General features: G+C 37.8%; 1 long non-coding RNA gene across 1 annotated transcript; it reads left to right on the top strand.

The window, feature by feature from the left end:
- The first annotated feature begins 2,367 nt into the window (after positions 1 to 2,367).
- LOC135147848 (uncharacterized) lies at positions 2,368 to 18,118 on the top strand. Its single transcript, XR_010285749.1, has 2 exons — positions 2,368 to 3,187; positions 17,206 to 18,118. It is a non-coding gene; the product is annotated as an uncharacterized LOC135147848 (long non-coding RNA).
- The last annotated feature ends 4,597 nt before the right edge of the window (positions 18,119 to 22,715 follow it).

Raw genomic sequence — 22,715 nt, 5'->3', positions numbered from 1 at the left:
GCCTGATTGGATGGTTATTAATTGCTTTTATAATGGGTTGGGTCCTCAATCGAGGCCAATGCTCGATGCTGCATCAGGCGGAGCTCTATGGGCTAAGAGCTATGATGAGGCTTATGAGTTGATCGAGATGATGGCTGCGAATGAATATCAGAATCCTACTCAGCGTCTTCATCAGGGCAAAGCAGCAGGAATTCTAGATGTTGATGCTACTACAGCAATAGCTGCTCAGCTTAAGGCTCTTACTATGAAGGTGGATTCTTTGGCAAATCTAGGAAATCAGCAGCCACCTTCAGTCTGCGAGCTCTGTGCTGGAGCACATTCTTCAGATCAGTGTGCTATATCGAGCGAATCCGCTCAGTTTGTGAGCAACTTTCAGAGGTCACAACAGCCAGCTCCGGCCACTTATCATCCTAATAATCGGAATCATCCGAATTTCAGCTGGAGCAATAATCAGAATTACATGCCACAACAACAGCAACAGTTTCAGCAGCAAGGAGCTAGACCTTTCAACCCTTCTGGTTTTCAACAACAGTTTGCACCGAAGCAGCAATTCCATCCACCTGGATTCCAGCAACAAAATCATGGGGTGGCTGGACAGTCTTCCAACGAAAGATCTGAATGGGAAGAGATGAAATTAATGATTAAAAGCCAAGCGGTGTCAATCAAAACTTTGGAGAATCAGATTGGGCAGATTGCCAACGCGTTGATAAACAGACCACAAGGAACGCTTCCTAGTGATACCGAGGCCAATCCGGGTAAGAAAGAGATGAAGGAACAGGTACAGGCTGTCACCTTAAGGTCCGGAAGGGTTACGAAGGAAAAAGAATCAGCAACAGAGCAAAACAAGGAAGAGAGTGATCAACAGGTTGAAACACCCGTGCTCTCATCTAAGTCAGATAGTGGAAAAACTGTTGTTGAAGCTGACAAGAATAAAATCAACGAGGAAGCAAACAAGGAATCAACCGAAAAGTCTAGCCCGAAAACTGATACTGGGGTCAAGCAAGTATATCCACCTCCACCTTTTCCGAAGAGACTTCAGAAGCATAAGCTCGACAAACAATTCGCCAAATTTCTAGAGGTCTTCAAGAAATTACAAATCAACATACCTTTTGCGGAGGCTCTAGAACAAATGCCGAGTTATGCTAAGTTCATGAAAGGTATTCTATCTCGGAAACTCAAACTTGAGGACTTAGAGACTGTGGCTTTGACCGAGGAGTGTAGTGCTGTGTTGCAGCAGAAATTGCCCCCGAAGCTGAAAGATCCGGGAAGTTTCACAATCCCGTGTACTATTGGGAAATTGTCATTCGACAAGTGTTTATGTGATTTGGGAGCTGGCATCAATCTGATGCCGTTGTCTGTTTTCAAGAAACTTGGTCTGCCGGAGCCGAAACCTACAAACATGCACTTACAACTGGCTGATCGGTCCATCACATACCCGAGAGGTATAGTGGAAGACGTCTTGGTTAAGGTCGATAAGCTCATCTTCCCTGCTGATTTTGTCGTCCTAGACTTTGAGGAGGATAAGAAGATTCCTATTATCTTGGGAAGGCCGTTCTTAGCTACAGGCCAAACTTTGATCGATGTGCAAAAAGGAGAGCTTACAATGAGAGTTCAAGATCAGAGTGTCACTTTTAAAGTATTCAACGCAATGAAATTCCCAACAGATGAAGAAGAATGCTTTAAGGTGGAGCCACTAGAAGCTGCAGCAAATTCTGAGATTGACCAAAAGCTAAAGTCCGATGCCTTAGAGAAAGTCGTAACAAGGGAGTCTGATTTCAAAGAGGAGGAAGAAGCAGAGCAACTCCAGTTCTTGAATACATTTCCATGGAAGAGGAAGGTTGATATGCCATTCGAGTCTCGTGGATTAGCAGAGCTTAAAAATTCTCAAGAGCGGCTTACACCATTTATTGAGGAAGCTCCTAATTTCGAACTCAAACTACCACCTGATCTCTTAAGTGATGTGCAGTTTAGAAGGTTGTCACGGCGCATAGATGACATGCATGACATTCACCGCCGTTTTGCAAAGGATTTGACTGAAGCTCTTGGGAGTGCTTTTCGAGCAATTGGTGTTGAGGTTGATTGGCCAGTGTTTGGAGATGGCATGGTATATTCACCACCTGATCCTCCACCCGAGGAGGGTGATCCTCCCGACATCTAGGTACGTGCCTATCCTTATTATCACCTTCAATGAGGACATTGAATATTTTAAGTTGGGGGGTGGTAATCTAAGGACTAGTAGTAGTACATGATGCATATAGTTAGCATATTATCTCACATAGTTTCATATTAGTACGTGTTTTTTTTATATATGCTTGTGTTTATTATGTGTTAGTAGTTTCATATAGTTGCATTTGCATGAATCTTGAAGTTGTTTTCCAAGTTGATTTCCTATGATGAGTTTATGTACATAATTTCTTGGCTAGTAGTTTCGATCATATGTGATGCCGTGTTTCTTGGAAACTGCTTGTGTGAAAATTGTAATTACACTTATGCTCTAGAGATAAGACTTAGACTAACTTATTTCTTGAGTCCTTGCGTTGAGTCGGGCGTAGAGTTTGGATTATTCCCTTTTTGAACTTAGAGTTTGTAAATCTTAAGTTTGGGGGAGTTAAGGGATAAGTATGCCTTTCTAAAAAAAAAAAGAGAAAAAAAAAGAATAAAAATTATCATGTACTCCTTTGAGATCAATGGGTAAAATGCAATGTCATGTGAAAAGGACGATCCATGTACTTGTGCTGGTATTAAGTGCAAATGTATTAGAATAAGCATTTTCTTGGTGACTTTTCACAACCCTTGATTACTGGAGAAATACTTGATTAAGAAAAAGAAAAAAAAAATAAGCGAAGTCGAATGGCGGTCGTGACTCACTTACACTGAGAAGCGTCCCAACCTTAGACTTAGCAAGTAAAAGAAAAAAAAATAGAAAAAAATAGGAGAGGCATAGGAATTCTGTAATGACCCTAAATTGTAGTTGACTCTTTAGTAAAGAAGTGTTTAAGCCTGATTCTGATTAACGGCTCATAGTGAGGACTCTGTTGAAGTTTGATAGTCTTTGTTTTGTTTCACTAGAGAGCATGCTAGCACACACGATGCACTTCACACTTGTAGTGGAAGAGAACATGGCTAATATGTGAACGAGATGAACACCGAGAATGTTGCATATTCTGAGGATGTTATGTTGACAAATGTTAGGTCCAGAAACGATTGTAGAAGGGGGGGTTGAATACAATCGTCACTAAAAATCGCGGCGGAATAATCTGATTTGAATTAAACTTGTTAATCAGATTTTAATTAATTAATATAACAATGTTTTAAGTCGTTATATAATCAATAAGGTTCGTTTTAATGTCCACTAAAGTTCGTAGAATAAATTCGACAGGATGTATTCTAGTTTAGTGATTAAAACAACCGAGTGATCAAAGCACAGAAAACTGTGGATATAACAATTGCAAGTTACAAACAACTTGAAAGTTTTTACAATGCTTGAACAACTTAGAAATGAAGAAGTGAGGCCATATATATAGGCAAAGCACTTGGAACTAGGTATGACATTGAAAGGAATGACTTAGTAGCTTAGGAATGACATTACAAAGCAAAGTCATGCCTAAAGGAAGGAAGGAATGACATTTAAAAGGAATGTCATACTGCCACACACGGTATGACATTATTTCCTTGGCCTTCAAGGGTCCTTTGGCATGACTTAACTAGCCATAGTCATACACAACCATTCGGTATGACATATTAAGTCATTATGGCACAAACGGTATGACTTATTAAAGTCATACAAGCACAAGACATACACTAACCAAGAAAGTCATACTGATTGACACGGTATGACTTTCTTAAGTCATACAACCGAATGTCAGAAGCAAGCAAACGGTATGACTTTCTATCAGAAAGTCATATCTACTGATTAAACCATGCTAAGCTCATCAGAATGACATTTTAAAGACATGGGACGAAAGCCATGATGAGTGACACGGTATGACATTATTGAATAATGTCATACCGACTGCTATATGTATATAAACACTTGTATTTAATTAAATAAATATCCAATAATCACTTAATTAATTATATTAATCATATAAATTCATAAATTAAATTAATTCGAAGGTGAATCAATTTAATAAATAAATTATACAACTAATTTAATTATTTTGATAAGTGAAGTGATTAAAGAAATATTTATATAATTCTTTTCTTCAAGCAGCAGGGACTCCAGACATGTTTAAACGCTGTAGATCTTCGTCTTGATTGAACGACCACTTATAGTTGATGCAGAACACTTAATCTGAGTAGCTGACACACAAATGTACTGTCTGGTTCATCTGTATCTAGCTGAATTAAATATTCTTTATCAAATAAACATTTGAGACGTGGCTTGTTCGTCGATTCTTTGTCTTTGTAGTTCTTCTTCATTAGTAACAATAGTATGGAATCTTCTGAATAAATAAAGTATTAAAACTTTATACCTTCTGAACTTCTGGACGTGCTACAAAAGATTATTTGTACACTGAGGCTTGAACATATTAATGAACTTCTTCCAGTGGTGTGCAGCAGCATCCTGAAATTCTTCAGACATATAATTTCAATAAATCACTTGACGTTCTTCGTACGGATTCCTTCAACAGTACTTGCTATTTACCTTGCTTTCTTATCAGAGTTGAGTTGGTACCTCTTTAATTACAAATAGGCTAGACATATGCCTTTCAATCTCCCCCTATTTGTTTGTTAACATAACATGCAAATTATCGAGAGGATAACTCAACTAACTGATAAGACAAAGGATTAAACATGAATTGTAAATAGCAAAAAGTTTCTGGTATTTCATTAAACATTCACCAGAATTCAAAAGATTACATTAGATTACAAAAGGATGTTCTTATTGAACGTATATTACAAATTCCTAATGAATCTAAAGATCAACTTCTCCTTCTTCGATATCAGAAGTGTGAAGGATAGGAGTTGATGGTTCTTCCCTGGTTGGCACTTCAGATGTAGTGGATTCACCACGCTTCTTTCGTTCCTTTGCCAGAGCCAGTTGATGTAGTACTTCCAAATCCACAGGGTCTTCGCGGAAGTCTGATGGCTGAGATTTTGTAACATTTTTCATCCTTCGAAAGTACTGAGCAACATTCTTTCGAGTGCAGTAAGCAAGAATCACATCATCAGCATCAGACTTAGCTTTAGAAGCAAAGCCCTTGGTTCTTAAAAGAGTGGAGGCAAGAGCAAGTTGTTTAGCTGGATACTTTGGCAAGGCTTCTTCGTTGAGATAGACAGTGCTGAAGATCTCCTTGTGAACGAACTTAACACAGTAAGGATTCCTGACAACCTGAGGACTGTTGAATACAGCTTGTTCCATCAGTTTGTCACGAAGAAGTTCATTCAGGTTGGAGCTGCGCTTTACCTTATTCCGAAGCACCCAGAGCTCAGATACAGAGAATGATTTCAGAGATTCGACAGATAGTCTGAAAGAACCATTCCTCTGTGTATAGACAATTAGCTCCCATTGCTCTAGCAAATTGTTGACCCCCACAGTCACATAATTCAATTCCAAAGCAAAGGCATGCATAAAGACATCCTCGTCAGGGTTTACCTCTCTAAGATCATAGATCAGAGATAAGAACTTGTTGTCGTCGAAAGGCTCCCTTTGAGGTCCATTAAAGATTCTTCTTGCAATGTCCCAGCTTTTTCCTTCTTTTCTCCTTATATCAAGATTCTTCTGCTTGATTGCAGCATCATAGATTTTCTGTTTCTCGATCTTGATTTGTTCTTCTGTGATCAACTTGTCCTCTAGAAGTTTTTGGAAATCACGAAGCTTACGCTTCCTAGCTTCATTTTCAGCTTTGAACTTCCGGACATTCTCCTCATGTTCTAGGTCAACAGATTCTTCATCCTGAAACAAATAACCCTCATCAAATTTACCTTCTTCTTCTTCTGCTTGACGATAGGTAGCATCGAAGATGTCATCATCCTCCATATCCTGTGGATAGTCATCATAACTATCAGAATTGAAAACATTGTCGGACTGATGTAACGGTTCTTTGCCTTTAGACTTATGAGTTTCCTTGTCAGGGGCAGATCCAGAAGTGGTATTATCCTTGTTGCTTTGATTTGAGCTATTGCCTCTATCATCCCTGTCACCTTTGTCTCTATTCTCCCCCTTAGTTGAGGGATCCTCTCCGGAGGGTTGATCATCAGACTTGTTGGAGTTTCTGAGGAGTTGATCTAACTTGCTGTCAATGGTCTCAAATTTGGACATGTAAAGCTCATGATTAGACCTCATTTCAACAGCCAAGTCATGGATTTCCTCTTTAAGCTCATCCCTGTAAGAACTGGATGGCCTCTCCTCAGTTTTCTGTTGCAGGGTCACCAACTGTGCACCCTTGAGTTTCTCGTTCTCAGCAATCATTCTGGCAAGCTCAGCTCTTAGCTTTGCCATTTGTTCCTCAAACAGAGCAGGGTTAGTGTGTGCGCTCACCTCACGTACACTCAAAGCTGTTTCACTAGCCTCACGTGCATGTGTATCGCTCGGTGTTTGCCTTACATCACTCTGTTCATTCACTCTTCCTGCTGTACCTGTATATACTACCAATGTCCCCTGAGATGGGTGCAAAGGTAGTGGAGGAACAAATTGTCCTCCGGACGCCTGTGAGGGCAGATTAACTTGCACGCTGCCAAGTTCCGCCTGATCAGAAAATAAAGGGAGATCAGCAAAGTTTTCATAAATAATACATTGATTTTGAAAATCTGTGCACTCAGTAAACCTAGTAACCTGTGTATCTGTTTGGTCTGGCACTAGCGTGAGTGCTAGCGCAGTGCTTGACTCTGTACAAGTTACCGCGGCCGGACGGTCAATTTCAATGGCCACATCCTGTAGAGAGAATGGGTCCAGAGACTGTTTATCTGCCATTTCAAAATCTGAGCCTTGTTGGGAAGGCACAGATGAGGCTACAGTTGTCTCCAAGGTTTCCACCCTTTGCTTCTTTGAGGGAGACAGAGCTGTGGGTTTATTCATTAAACTACTCGAACTCCGTTTCCTCGCAACTTTACGAACAGGTTGCATTGAAGTGTTGGTTGATGTGTTTGGAGAAACGAATATTTGTTGAAGAGAATCTTCAGCTAGGTTATGAACCTGTGTGTTGTCAGGTTCATTGCTGGTAGGCTGGAAAACAAAATCAAGGTCACAAACAAAATCACAACCATAATCTGACGTATCAACATTAAAATTAGATGATAAGTTAGAAAGTACCTGAGCTACCTGTAGATCCTGACGAAAGGACTGCAGCTCTGGGTTGATAGGAGAATCAGAGGGAAGGGGTTGTGAGGTAGATTGTGTTTGTGGGATGATTTGGGATTGTGTTTGGTGTGGGAGAGGTTCAGATGAAGATGGTTGATGCTCGAAGAGATCATAATCCAAATTTTGATCTTCAAATGAGGGGTTAGATTGTTCTGTTTGATGGAGGGGGGAGTGATATGATGAGTGGTTGGATGAGTGGTGTGAAGATTGTGCTTCTTGGGATTGTTGAGGTGAATGCTGCTGTTGTTGTTGTTGTAGAAGTTGTTGTTGATGGTGTTGTGTAGGTTGTTGAGTCTGCAAGGGTTGAGGTTCTTGAGGTTGCTGTTGCTGTTGTTGAGGTTGCTGCTGAGGTTGAGGTGGAGGAGCCACTTGAAGTTGATACGGTTGAAGAGGAGCATTGAACATTTGTAGCATGTGAGGAGTGGTGATTAGTGGAATAGCTGCAAATTTGTTCTTATTATCCAACTGAGTCATCAACTTGGAACAGGCACGAGGAACTGGTGCCACAGGAGAATTAGAGTAGTGTTCCTTCTCAGCGTCAGTCATTTTATCATTGAGAAATAACATGATAAAACGAGGATAAAAGCATGCAACCTTCGCGTTCTGTTCAACAGATCTGTTCCTTAGCGGTCCCAACTTGGAAATAATGGCTTGTAGTATAAGCTTACCAAAGTTGATTGGACGATTATAGACAATACTGAACCCAATCTTCTGAAGCAAAGAAGTTATGACATTAAAGTTCTTGCGAGTGGTCGGAGCAAACACTTTAGCTAAAGTGTCAAAGAAGAGGTCCCACTCAGGCTTCAGATTTCCTTTCAACATCCTAGGCAAATTGATCTCTCCCTGATATAATATTGTCTCGAAGAAATTGGTGAGTTCAGCTTCAGTAGGGAGTTCAGCAAAATTCTCCCTCGGAAATCCAAGTATCCTATTCACATCATCAGAGTTGATGTGAATGGTACGTCCTCCATGTACTTCTCCAGACATTCGATAATTATCCAACAACGTAGTATTTAATGCTGAAGAGTAGAAATCCTGTATCGGTTGAATTTGAAGTTCTGCAGAGGCTGTAATAGCAGTGCTGACAAGCGACTGACTATTCAGAAAACGGACCCACGGTCTGAAACGAGCCAAACTAGCTTCTGGGTCGAAAAATCCATTCAAATTAGTCTCCTCAATTACAAAGCGACCGGCCATTTTTATAATTAAAAATTGAATTAAGTGAGAATTTTTCAAATAAAATAAAAATTTTCAAATTTCTCACAAATTTCAACTAATAATTAACAAATCAAATAATTAATTAATTAATAATTCGAATTAATTGAGTAAATTCGAATTAAAACTTAATTAATCTTAAAATGGCTCAAATTAATCTCCAAACAATGCCTTAATCTCCACTAAGTCCAAAAATCCCAAATTAGACTTTAAAAACCCTAACTTCGAAATTCAAAAACAAGGGTTTTGAAATTAGTTCAAACAACACCACCACAAAACGTCCTATACTGATAAAACACGGCCAACAGATCACAGAACCGGTGAGAACTCGGTCAAACTCGTTCGAATCGATGAAGACTCGTTCAACTCGGTCGACTCGGTTGAAATCGGTGAAAAATCGGGCAGCAATTCGGCTTGTTTTCGTGATTAATCAGTAACAAGCAAGCTTTAAGGGCTTGAAAAACGTAACCAGCAAGTTTTATTGCAAAAACTTGAAAAAAATCCGATCAAGAACAGTGTCTGTGTGTGAGTAGCGGAGAAGATGAAGTGAAGATATGAGTAGGTATGGGATAACTAAGTTAAGTCATACGAATTGAACTGGTCGGTATGACTTTCTTGAGAAAAGTCATACCGAACTAATGAGCATGGCATATTCAAGGCTTCGGTATGACATTAAAAGGTAATGTCATACCGTGTTTTTGAACAAGGGGGTAGGTGTTAATTCGGTATGACTTTCTTAAGGAAAGTCATACCGCACTATGAAGTGTATCAAGGAAGCCACAGGCGGTATGACTTTCTCCGAAAAAGTCATACCGCACAAGTAAAACAGAATTTTAATAAAATAAAACAAAATAATATGATTTTTGATTAATTAAAAACAATAAAACCTTGTGCACATTTAATCAAAAATCTAATACACATAATATATAAAATATTACACATATATTTTGTAAAATTCAACTTTAATTAAATATAAATACTTATGAATTTAACTTTAATTCATTAAAATGAATTAACTTAAAAATCAAATATTTATGCTTAATTAATTTTGAAAAATACAAAATAAACACATATAATTATCTAAATGCATGGAGAATATTACAGGGGAGTACGCAGCACTTAGAAAATTATAGAGATACATATGAACATGCATAAGTATATAGAAAATTATCAGATAATTTACAAACAATTATATAAAATCTAATAAAATAGATATAATTACACAGAAAATTCACAATAATATATAATAATATATAAAATACATATAAAATATATACAAAGAGAATCATGGCATATTTAACATCCCTAGCTCACAAACCAACTTAGAGAAAGTGGATTCATCAAGTGGTTTAGTGAAGATGTCTGCAATCTGATCAGCTGTGGGTACGAAATGTAACACCACAGTACCATTCATGACATGTTCTCGAATGAAATGATACCTGATATCTATGTGCTTGGTCCTGGAGTGTTGCACTGGATTGTTTGAAATGGCTATGGCACTGGTATTGTCACAAAATATTGGAATTTTGTCGATCGAAATACCATAATCATTTAATTGATTCCTGATCCAGAGAATCTGAGCACAGCAACTGCCAGCAGCTATGTACTCAGCTTCAGCAGTAGAAGTAGACACTGAGTGTTGCTTCTTGCTGTACCAGGAAACCAACCGACGTCCTAGAAATTGACAGCTTCCAGACGTACTCTTTCTATCAATCCTGCAACCAGCATAATCAGAATCTGTATAGCCGGTTAAGTCAAAACCAGTATTCTTAGGGTACCAAATACCTAAACCAGGTGTACCCTTAAGATATCTAAAGATTCTTTTGACGGCTATAAGATGTGATTCCTTAGGATCAGCCTGAAACCTAGCACATAAACATGTTGCAAACATGATATCTGGTCTACTTGCAGTAAGATAAAGTAAAGAGCCAATCATACCTCGATAGCTTGTGATATCAACTTTCTTACCAGATTTATCCTGGTCAAGCTTTGTGGCAGTGGCCATGGGTGTCTTTGCCGGAGAAGAGTCTTCTAGATTGTACTTTCTTAGAAGATCTCTGACATACTTTGATTGGCAAATGAATATTCCATCTTCCTTTTGGCTTACTTGAAGACCAAGGAAGTAGGACAGTTCACCCATCATACTCATCTCATAGTTACTCTGCATCAACTTAGCAAATCTCTTGCACAAGTTATCGTTAGTAGAACCAAATATAATATCATCAACATATATTTGAACAAATATCATATCATTATCATGCAATTTGTAAAAGAGAGTTTTGTCTATGACACCTCTAGTAAATTTATTTTCAATTAAAAATTCAGAGAGGGTGTCATACCATGTCCTTGGTGATTGCTTGAGTCCATAGACAGCTTTGAATAGGAAGTACACAAAATCAGCAAACTCTGGATTTTCAAAGCCAGGGGGCTGTTCCAGATATACTTCTTCTTCCAGCTTTCCATTCAGAAATGCACTTTTCACATCCATCTGATAAACTTTAAAGTTGGAGTGTGCAGCAAATGCAAGAAATATTCTGATGGCTTCAAGACGAGCAACTGGAGCATAGGTTTCATCGTAATCAATTCCTTCTTCCTGAGAATAACCTTTTGCAACCAGTCTGGCTTTGTTTCTCACAACAATGCCATCACCATCTAACTTGTTACGGAAGACCCATCTAGCTCCAATAGTAGATTTTCCTTTTGGTCTTGGAACCAGGGCCCAGACTTCTTGTCTCTCAAATTGATTGAGTTCTTCTTGCATGGCAAGAACCCAATCAGGATCAGCAAGTGCTTCTTCTATTTTCTTTGGTTCTAGTTGAGATAGAAATCCAGAAAATAAACATTCATTTGTCGTAGCACTTCTAGTCCTTACACCAACATCAGGATCACCAATAATCAGATCAAAGGGATGATCTCTGCTCCAAATCCTTTCCCTTGGAAGTTGTGTCCTTGATGATTCAGCAGTATCATCATTAGGCTGATGTGTATGACTAGTTGATCCACCAGCTCCCCCTGAGCTGTTGCCAGGTTGACTTGATGATCCACCACTAGCATTAGTGGAATCTCCAGCATTATTGCCATTTCCTCCACCATTGCCTGGATCATTATCATTGTTGTCATCACCTGTTGCAACCTCAGGTGGCACATCATCATCTGAATCAGAATCTGGATAGTTATCAAACTTCAGAGATTCAGATGGATCAGCAGATTGTAAACTTGGTAGTTTAGTGTCATCAAATGTAACATTGACACTAACTTTCACTGACAGAGTATCAATTACAAAAACTCTATAGGCATTATTTGTATAACCAACAAAAATTGCTTCAGATGCCTTTGGCTCAAACTTGTTCAAGTTCTCTTCACCATCCTTGAGAACATAACACTTGGCTCCAAAGATATGAAGATGTTTGACATAAGGTTTCTTGTTGTTATACAGATGAAATGGAGTTTTCATATGATCCTTGTTGATCAAAGTTCTATTCTGGGTATAGCAGGCAGTAGACACAGCTTCAGCCCAAAAGTACAGAGGAAGCTTTGCTTCAGCAATCATAGTCCTTGCAGCTTCGATCAGTGTACGATTCTTTCTTTCGACGACTCCATTCTGCTGAGGAGTCCTTGGTGCTGAATACTGCCTTCTAATTCCCTTTTCAGAGTAAAAGTTAATTAGAGTTTGATTCTTGAACTCTGTGCCATTGTCTGACCTTACAGCTTTGACTGGCACACCTTTATCCAATTCAACTAACTTTATATGATCAATCACTGTCAACGGGGTTTCATCCTTAGAAGCCAGGAAGTAAACCCAAGTAAATTTTGAGAAGTCATCCACAATAACCAAGGCATATCTTCCTCCATCAATGGATGCAACATTTACAGGGCCAAACAGATCCATATGCAACAAATGAAGTGGATCTGTAATGGTATTGATGGTTTTGCCTTTGTGAGATGCTCTCTTCGCTTTTCCTTTCTGACAAGCTTCACAAAGATCATCAGTTGAGAATTCCAGGGAAGGCAACCCTCTCACTAGATCTCTCTTGACTAGAGAGTTCATGGTTTTGAAGTTGAGATGTGAGAGCTTCTTATGCCATAACCAACTATCTTCAGCAGACGCTTTGGCGTAGAAACAGTGAACTTCGTTTCCTGGTCCTGAAGATAAATCAGCTACGAATATATTGCCTTTTCTTATGCCACATAGTGAAGGACGCTTATCCTTGATATGTTTAATGATACATATCTCCTTTTCAAAATGAACATAATATCCTTTGTCACAGAATTGACTGACACTCAGGAGATTATGTTGAAGTCCTTCAACTATTGCAATATCTTCTATGATGATCCTTCCAATTTTGTACTTGCCATATCCCACAGTACGACCTTTGCTATTATCAGCAAAACTGACTGTAGGGCCAGCTCCTTCTCTTATGTCCTCCAGCAGGGATTTATTGCCAGTCATGTGCATTGACGCTCCACTGTCAAGCACCCAGGTAACACGAACAACTCCACTGGCACCCTGCAAAAGACAACTTGATTAGACAGTCTTTGGGACCCACACTTGATTGGGTCCGGCAGTCTTAAAGAACTGATTTCTATTAGGTAATACAACAGAGCCTCTTGGACTGATACTTGGTTCAGATTTGACTGAACTTACTTCCTTAACAACAGCCTTATAAACCTTGGTTTTAGGCTTCGGAACATAAGTCTCCTTTCTCTTGTGAGAAGGACTAGCAGTCTTTGATCTAGCATGCTTGTAGTTTGTGTGTTGTCTAGGTGATGTGTTTTCATTTTTAGCATGCAAATTTTTAAAATAAGCAGACATCAAATTGAAAGCACAAGTCATACAATTATCAACACTACAAGATTTATGACATGCATCAAAAGCAGAAACAACAGGAGTATCAGTCATAGTAGTAGGAACATCAATAGATTCTACTCTAACCTTGTTATCAGATTTAAAGTTTTCAGTAGAATGACACCTATTGTTCTTGTTCTTACTATTCACAAAGTTATTAGGCTTGTTGAACTTAGTTCTCTCAGAGTTGACACCTAAACCAGCTTTAGGCAACCTAACATTGCCTTTCACTTTGATTGGTTTCAGTGATGTCGGGATCTCATCTTTCTTCTCATTACTCTCTTTCATTTTAAGGTCTTCCTGTTTGAGTTCATATTTAATGACAACAGGAGTTTCTAACAGAGGTTCAGCTTCTGAGGCCTTAAATAAAGGTTGAGGGGAATCTTTCAAAACAAAAGGAATTCCTCTCTCCTTTGCACTCTTCTTAAAGGGAGTAATGTTACTAGCCTTACCTACAGATTTGTTATAGTCAAAGCCTATTCCAACAGTTCTCTTGATCTCTTGTTTATCATTAAGTTCTTTGACTATCATGGAGGCATCCTTAAAGGCTTTACATTTCACTTTCTCTTCGTCTAGCTGAAGTCTTAAAGCAATCTCACCTTTCTCTAGAACTTTGACTTTAGCACTTTGAAATCCTAAATCCATAGTCAATTGCTCTATTTTAGGTTTTAATACTTTCATCTCATTCATTTTATAAGCATGAATATCTAAGACTAAAGTATCAATTTTAAGATTGGCAGCTTTCAACTTTTTAATAGCATCATCTCTTTCAAGTCCTAATTGCATAAACAGTTTAGGGCATGTAGGATCTACCTGAAAGCTTCCAGCAGGAGGAGGTGAAGATGATCCAGCATCAGCCATGAGAGCAACATTCCCAATCTGCTCTTCTTCATCACTATCTGTATCATCCCAGCTTTTCCCTTCTGCTAGATATGATTTGCTTTTGAAGCTTTGACTTCCAGAAGTACCATGATGCTTTCTTACTAAGGCATCATACTTCTGCTTCAGCTCATCATACGAATCCTTTCTCTTTCCTTGAACCTTGGGCTGCTTGCACTCAGTTGCAAAGTGTCCAGGTTCACCACAATTGAAGCATTTGAACTTGCTTCTGTCCACCATCCCAGTCTTGTATCCTCCTTTGCTTGTTGAAGATGAATAGCCTCCCTTCTGAAACTTACTAACAGTAGGTTTGTATTTATAGGAAGGGTTCTTCCGAAATCTCATGTTTCCAAACTTCTTGGCAAACAGTGATAGAGATTGATCTTCTAACTGTTCAAGCTCTTCCATTGTATAGAACTCTTCGTCACCACTGGAAGAAGCAGTCTGACCCATCTCAGGTACAACAAACTCCTGAGTGGTTTTAGAAGGAACAACAACATCCTTCTTTTCTTCCGGTATAGGTGACTCAACAACTAGAGCTCTCGAATGGTTCTGTGTTTTACCCCAGCCATATCTCTGTTTACTCTGAACTTGCTCCAGTTCATAAGTTTTCAAAACTCCGTAGAGTCTTTCCAGAGAAATCTCATTCAGATCTCTGCTTTCCCTGATGGCAGTGATTCTGTGTTCCAGATGTTCGGGAAGGGTTAAGAGAAACTTCATGTTGACCTCTTTCTTGTCGTAGAATTTCCCATTCAGATTTAAATTATTTATCAAATTATTAAGTCTGATAAATACTTCTGAAATCCCTTCACCGGGATGAGAACCAAACTGTTCATACTGAGCCATCAGTATCTCTTTCTTGTTTTCCCTAACTTCCTCTGAGCCTTCATTGATAATCTCTAACGTATCCCAGATTTGCTTGGCGTTCGTACAATTAACAACAGCATTGTACATTACTGGATCTAGAGATTCCACCAATATTAGTTGGAGAGCGTCATCTAAGTTCATCTGTTCACTCTCTTCATCTGTGTACTCAGAAAGTTCTTTCGGAATGATCTGATGAGGTATTAACACACCATCCTCTTCGTGTGCTAATATGACATTCATCGGAGTAGTAACACCTTTGTCCAAAATCCCGATGTATTTTCGGTTCGCGGTGCGGAGGAATAGGAACATGTGCCTCTTCCATAGGCCAAAGTGTTCTTTGCTGAACGGTGGGATTTTAATGCTACTGATCTTTTGTGTACTCATATTTAAGGATTTGAAGTGAATAGTGTTTGGATGAGATTTGGATTTTTGAAAGAAAAATATTTTAAATCAGAATTAATTTTTGGAATAAAATTAATTCGAATAAAAAATATTTGGACGTTACAGAGTGTGTATAGGATCTGATACGGAAAAATGGTATCAACCGCTCTGATGCCAATTGTTAGGTCCAGAAACGATTGTAGAAGGGGGGGTTGAATACAATCGTCACTAAAAATCGCGGCGGAATAATCTGATTTGAATTAAACTTGTTAATCAGATTTTAATTAATTAATATAACAATGTTTTAAGTCGTTATATAATCAATAAGGTTCGTTTTAATGTCCACTAAAGTTCGTAGAATAAATTCGACAGGATGTATTCTAGTTTAGTGATTAAAACAACCGAGTGATCAAAGCACAGAAAACTGTGGATATAACAATTGCAAGTTACAAACAACTTGAAAGTTTTTACAATGCTTGAACAACTTAGAAATGAAGAAGTGAGGCCATATATATAGGCAAAGCACTTGGAACTAGGTATGACATTGAAAGGAATGACTTAGTAGCTTAGGAATGACATTACAAAGCAAAGTCATGCCTAAAGGAAGGAAGGAATGACATTTAAAAGGAATGTCATACTGCCACACACGGTATGACATTATTTCCTTGGCCTTCAAGGGTCCTTTGGCATGACTTAACTAGCCATAGTCATACACAACCATTCGGTATGACATATTAAGTCATTATGGCACAAACGGTATGACTTATTAAAGTCATACAAGCACAAGACATACACTAACCAAGAAAGTCATACTGATTGACACGGTATGACTTTCTTAAGTCATACAACCGAATGTCAGAAGCAAGCAAACGGTATGACTTTCTATCAGAAAGTCATATCTACTGATTAAACCATGCTAAGCTCATCAGAATGACATTTTAAAGACATGGGACGAAAGCCATGATGAGTGACACGGTATGACATTATTGAATAATGTCATACCGACTGCTATATGTATATAAACACTTGTATTTAATTAAATAAATATCCAATAATCACTTAATTAATTATATTAATCATATAAATTCATAAATTAAATTAATTCGAAGGTGAATCAATTTAATAAATAAATTATACAACTAATTTAATTATTTTGATAAGTGAAGTGATTAAAGAAATATTTATATAATTCTTTTCTTCAAGCAGCAGGGACTCCAGACATGTTTAAACGCTGTAGATCTTCGTCTTGATTGAACGACCACTTATAGTTGATGCAGAACACTTAATCTGAGTAGCTGACACACAAATGTACTGTCTGGTTCATCTGTATCTAGCTGAATTAAATATTCTTTATCAAATAAACATTTGAGACGTGGCTTGTTCGTCGATTCTTTGTCTTTGTAGTTCTTCTTCATTAGTAACAATAGTATGGAATCTTCTGAATAAATAAAGTATTAAAACTTTATACCTTCTGAACTTCTGGACGTGCTACAAAAGATTATTTGTACACTGAGGCTTGAACATATTAATGAACTTCTTCCAGTGGTGTGCAGCAGCATCCTGAAATTCTTCAGACATATAATTTCAATAAATCACTTGACGTTCTTCGTACGGATTCCTTCAACAGTACTTGCTATTTACCTTGCTTTCTTATCAGAGTTGAGTTGGTACCTCTTTAATTACAAATAGGCTAGACATATGCCTTTCAACAAAGATTATACTTCATGATTCGAGTAGACGTAGGCATATAGTTGCATTCATGCATTGCATTAGTAGTTTGTGTGTGTGTCTATGCTTGAGGACAAGCATCGGTTTAAGTTTGGGGGTGTGATAAGTGGATTTTATATCCACTTGGAATGCCTTCGTTTCGACTTAAATTGATGATTTGGCCTCAAGTATGTGGTGTTTTTGATGTGTTTTTGTGGTGTTGTGTAGGTTCCCTAGGAGGAGGATAAAGGGTGGATTCGAAGCTAAAAGGTGGAAGAAACGGCGCAAAGATCGAGCGAGCAAGGAAGGAGAAAAGGGAAGAAAGGTTCCAAAAGCATTCGGGGCTGCCCAAATGGGGTCTCCACCCCATTTACGGGGTCTCCACCCCGTTCTGAAGGAGAAAAATCTGCCAAGATGGGGTCTCCACCCCACTGACGGGGTCTCCACCCCACTTCATCAGAATAGAGGCTGCCCTGACGGGGTCTCCACCCCACTGATGGGGTCTCCACCCCACTGACGGGGTCTCCACCCCACTGACGGGGTCTCCACCCCATGCTGTTGGGAGAAAAAGCCCGAATTGCCTATTCTTGATCCGTTTGAAGGCCCGATCGCTGTGGGACTTAAACAAAAGCTCAAGGGAAAAGTCTAACAACCTAGAATCATTCCAAGGAGCACGTGACGGCTACAAAGAAGATCTAGTTCATAATTTCATCTTTGTAATTCTTCGAAGTAGGCGTAACTTTGGATGCTCATTCGGATTTGTTTCGAAACTCTTGTTTTACTCTTTTAATATTGTTTAGACTATTCCGTACCATGTTTACATTCGAACCCATGATGATGAGAAGTTCGATTATGAACTAATCATTATCGTGGGATTCTAGCGGATTTATATATGGATTTCAGTAGTTGATTTGCCTTAATTATTTATGTGATGAATGTTTGATTCCTTCGTATTGGTTGTGCTTATTCTTCTTAGATGCGTAGCTAACATCTAAGTTGTGGGTTAATCTTTATTGAAGCGACAGTGGATATATTGATTTAGAACTTGCCATGCGAACATAGGATTGTGTATTCGATATACATGATTAGTGGTGTGATTTTAACCATCTTGCATCGCCCTATGTAATCTTGATAGATAACTTGTTCTTCAACCATTATGTTTTCAAATTCTATAGACATATAGGGTCTAAGCATAATTGGTGTCTGTTTACCTTCTATCTTAATTGTGGATGTGTAGCAGTATGGTGCACGTATAACGACAGTTAGAGTGTATCAGTCTCGTGTTATCTGATTAGTTATCAACCATTACAATCGAATAAAGGTAGAACTCTGAATGAAGTTGTTAATGAAGCTAGAATCCCATGTTCTATTCTCATTAGTAAATCGTTATTCTCTTAGTTGATAATTCTTAGTTTCATAATTCGAATAGGATTAGTTAAGTATAAAACCAAAACCCAATTTGATTACTTGTCCAAGCATTGAATAATAATCATACATTGGTGCATAAGTGCATAATTCTGAATACACCAGTCTCTGTGGGAACGAACTTGAATTATATTCTATATTACTTGTGACCACGTACACTTGCGTGATTTTGTGCGAACACCTTCGTTGATGATCTCTAGTGTATCCCAGATTTGCTTTGCGTTTGTACAGTTCACAACAGCATTGTACATGACAGGGTCTAGAGATTCAACTAATATCAGTTGAAGAGCATCATCTAAATTCATTAGCTCATTTTCTTCATCAGTATACTCAGAGGGTTCTTTTGGAACAGTTTTATGAGGAATTACCACACCATCTACTTCGTGTGATAATATGACATTCGTCGGAGTAGTAACACCCTTGTTCAATATCCCAATATATTTTCTATTGGCAGTTCGAAGGAATAATAACATGTGTCTCTTCCATAAGCCAAAGTGTTCTTTGCTGAACGGTGGGATTTTAATGCTACTAATCTTTTGTGTACTCATTTTGAAGATTTGAAAGTGTATAGTGTTTGGATGAGATATAGAAATTGAAAGAAAAATAATATAATATTAAAATTAATTTTTGGAATAAAATTAATTCGAATAAAATATTATTTGGACATTTCAGAGTGTGTATAGGATCTAACACGGTATATTCGTATTAACCGCTCTGATGCCAATTGTTAGGTCCGGAAGCGATTGTAGAAGGGGGGGTTGAATACAATCGTCACAAAATAATCGCGGAATAAATCTGATTGGTATATAACTTTTTAATCAGATTTTAATTAATTAATATAACAATGTTTGAAGTCGTTATATAATTAAATTGGTTCAGTTTTAATGTCCACTAATGTTCATAGAATAAATTCGACATGGTATATTCTAGATTAGTGATTAAAACAACCGGTAACAAAGCACAGTAAAACTGTGGATGTAACAATAGCAAGTTTTAGCAAAACTTGAAAGCTTTTACAAGTGCTTGTGTTTGTCAAAGTGAATGAACACTTAGAAATGAAGAATGGTGGCCATATTTATAGGCAAAACCATTTGAACTACTAAGACAACTAAGGCTTAGACAATTAAAGAAAGACATGACAAAGTATGGCAAGCTAGGACAAACTAGTAGCTTTGTCATGACAATACAAGACAAGGTAAGACAACTAAAAGCTAAGCATGACAACTTTAGTACTTGTCATGATAAAGTAAAGAAGGGAAAGACAAAAGAAAGCAAGGTAAGACAAAGAGAAACAAGGCATGGCATGTCTTTGCTCCATTAGATGGGAGCATTTAGAAAGACAAGGCTTGTCTTTGTCTTGGAGTAGTCTTGGCTTGCTTTTCCAAAGTACATGTGCTTTGTCTTGGCATGTGATGAGAAATAAGGTAGGACAAAGCATTTAAATGTCTTGGAGTGTCTTTAAAGGAGTTAGACAAAGCAATTGTTTGTCTAACTAATATTGTAGTGCTTTAAAGTGATTTGTTCACTAAATAATAAATAGAATATAATCCACTTAATTAAACTAGTTGAATATATTCATTAGATAAATTAATTCGAGAGGGAATTAATTTACTAAATAAAATATACAACTAATATAATTATATTAGAAGTGAATATATATAATCTATTTAATATTTAATCATTTTCCTTCTTTAGCAGAGCTTCTGTCTTCTTTGAAACTTTAATAATTTCGTCTTGAATTGTCAGTCGATTGAACTACCACCTTTGTTTGACGTAGAATATTTAATCCTTGTAGCTGACACACAAATGTACTGTCTGGTTCATCTGTATCTAGCTGAATAAAATATTCCTCGTCATTAAAACAATTAAGCTGTGGCTTGTTCGTCGAGTCTTCGTCTTGTAAGTTCTTCTTCATAAATTGGAATCATCTGAATAAATAAAATATAGAAACTTCATACCTTTTGAATTCCTGGATGTGCCACAAAAGATTATTTGTGCACTGAGGCTTGAACATATTAATGAACTTCTCTCAGTGGACTGCAGCAGCATCCTGGAATTTTTCTGATATAAAATTCCGATAAATCATTTGACGTTCTTCGTACGGATTCCGGTGACTTGCTATTTACTGAGCTTTCTTATCCGAGTTGAGTTGTACCTCTTTAAATACAAATAGGCTAAACATATGCCTTTCAATGGTATTTACCAGTAGTAAATCCCCTCATCTCCAGAAACTCTCCCAGCCCTGGTTGATCATTTGTGCCATTTATCATTGGACTAGCAAGCTCAAAAGTCTTTGAAACATAGTCAGTGATAGCCTCATCCAGTGAGAACCTAGAATGCTTCAACAATGAAGTTGCCCAAAAGTCTTGTGGGTCCCCCAACTCAGGCCACCACAACTGCTGCAACTCATCATCAGTTATACAGTGAAGATCCATGTCCAGTTTTATCATCTGATTGCCATAATAAACAAATCATTTACTAATTAGAATAGCACAGTTATTACTGGTGTATTAATTTTCTATTCACTTTTCATATGAATATCAACGTTTATGCATTTCTCAATATCTAAACACAATCATTTAACCGAACAACACATGTTGATTGTAATAAGGATTTCAAAAGTTACATTGAAACCCCGTAGTATTCAATATATATATTCCAAATTATACTTAAACATCGGTATACAAACACTTATTGATGTTTTTGGATTTGATAAAATGCTGGACTTCTATGGATTTCTTAGTGATTTTTATACTACTAGAATTCTCACAGATGCATGCGATTTTTAATGATCTGTCATGAATCCTCCTAATCCTCCCTAAACACTACGTGACTCTGTATTATTGCATATGTCACTATCTCTGCTTATCAAACACTCCACTTATCACATACTTATCAGCTCATGTACTTATCATAACAAACTTATCATAACAGAATTGTATCAGTATGTTAGCTCACATTAGAACATATCTCATTACTTTTGCTTTTCTGAAAAATTCAATAAGAAACACTTTTCTTCTTCTGCTTCAACATGTAGATACAATATCTGTTTGTGTGTCAATGGCGATCTTAAGATGTATCAGCTCTGCTAGAACTATAATCAACTACATTCACGATCAAGAACTAAACAGCCTATGCTAGTTATAAAACTGTGCACAAAAAGATAATAATAAACACAGTTTATAAATTGATCCAAATAACGGTTTAATATGTGATAAACGACTTAAAAAATCAAATCAAATGCATATAAATCGTCCTTTTTTTAAAATTGATCCAAATAGCGGTTTAATATATGATAAAGGATTCAGAAAAATCAAATCAAATGCATATAAATCCTTCTTTTCTTTGCCTAAATAAAAACATATAAATAGTCTTATTGTCCAAAACAAAGACTTAAGAAGATTAATTCGAACAGATTACCTCTTTTGCAGTCTTCATGAGGAAGTCATACAACTTAGGATCCTTTTTAGATATCTCGCGAATTAGATTCACGACATTTCCTTTGTCGTTCACGTAGGAGGAACGTAGGTTGTGGACCTTGAATGAAGGCCTGTTTGAGTTAGAATCAGGATTTTTGCACACAGCAAGCTTGATCTCCGCAACAGCACCTGCAAAAAAAACATTGATGAATTAAATTGACAACATGATATGCGTAAGTAAATGAAAGTATCCGGAAATTCTTCCGGAGGAGCATACTTAGCATTTAGCGTGCGAGTGTTCATAGCGTCGTAAGGTTTGACAGGTATAGCACCTTGCATAGGCGGAAATCTTCCGTACGAGCGTGTCGTCACAACTGAAGGCTTCATGATTGACGTCTCCGGAGAAGAAGAGAGTGAGCTTAGAATAGATGAAGAGTGAGCGTAAGTGCTGTAACTAGAGTGACAGATTGAGTTTTCTGAAATGAGCGAAGGCTTGATGATCGCCGGAGAAGAGAGTGAGCTGATGATCGTCGGAGAGTTCGACGCTGTGCTGAACTTCGGCTGAGAGATTGATTGATTAGCAGAGATGAGAGATGAAAAACGCGGTGATGAAGCGAGTGTGCTTACGGTTGCTGCGATCGTCGTCATTATCGCCGGTGAAGAAGCGAGGTTT

Source organism: Daucus carota, chromosome 7 (assembly GCF_001625215.2).
Source record: "Daucus carota subsp. sativus chromosome 7, DH1 v3.0, whole genome shotgun sequence".
NCBI lineage: Eukaryota > Viridiplantae > Streptophyta > Magnoliopsida > Apiales > Apiaceae > Daucus > Daucus carota.
This window is presented reverse-complemented; position numbering and strand designations above follow the sequence as displayed.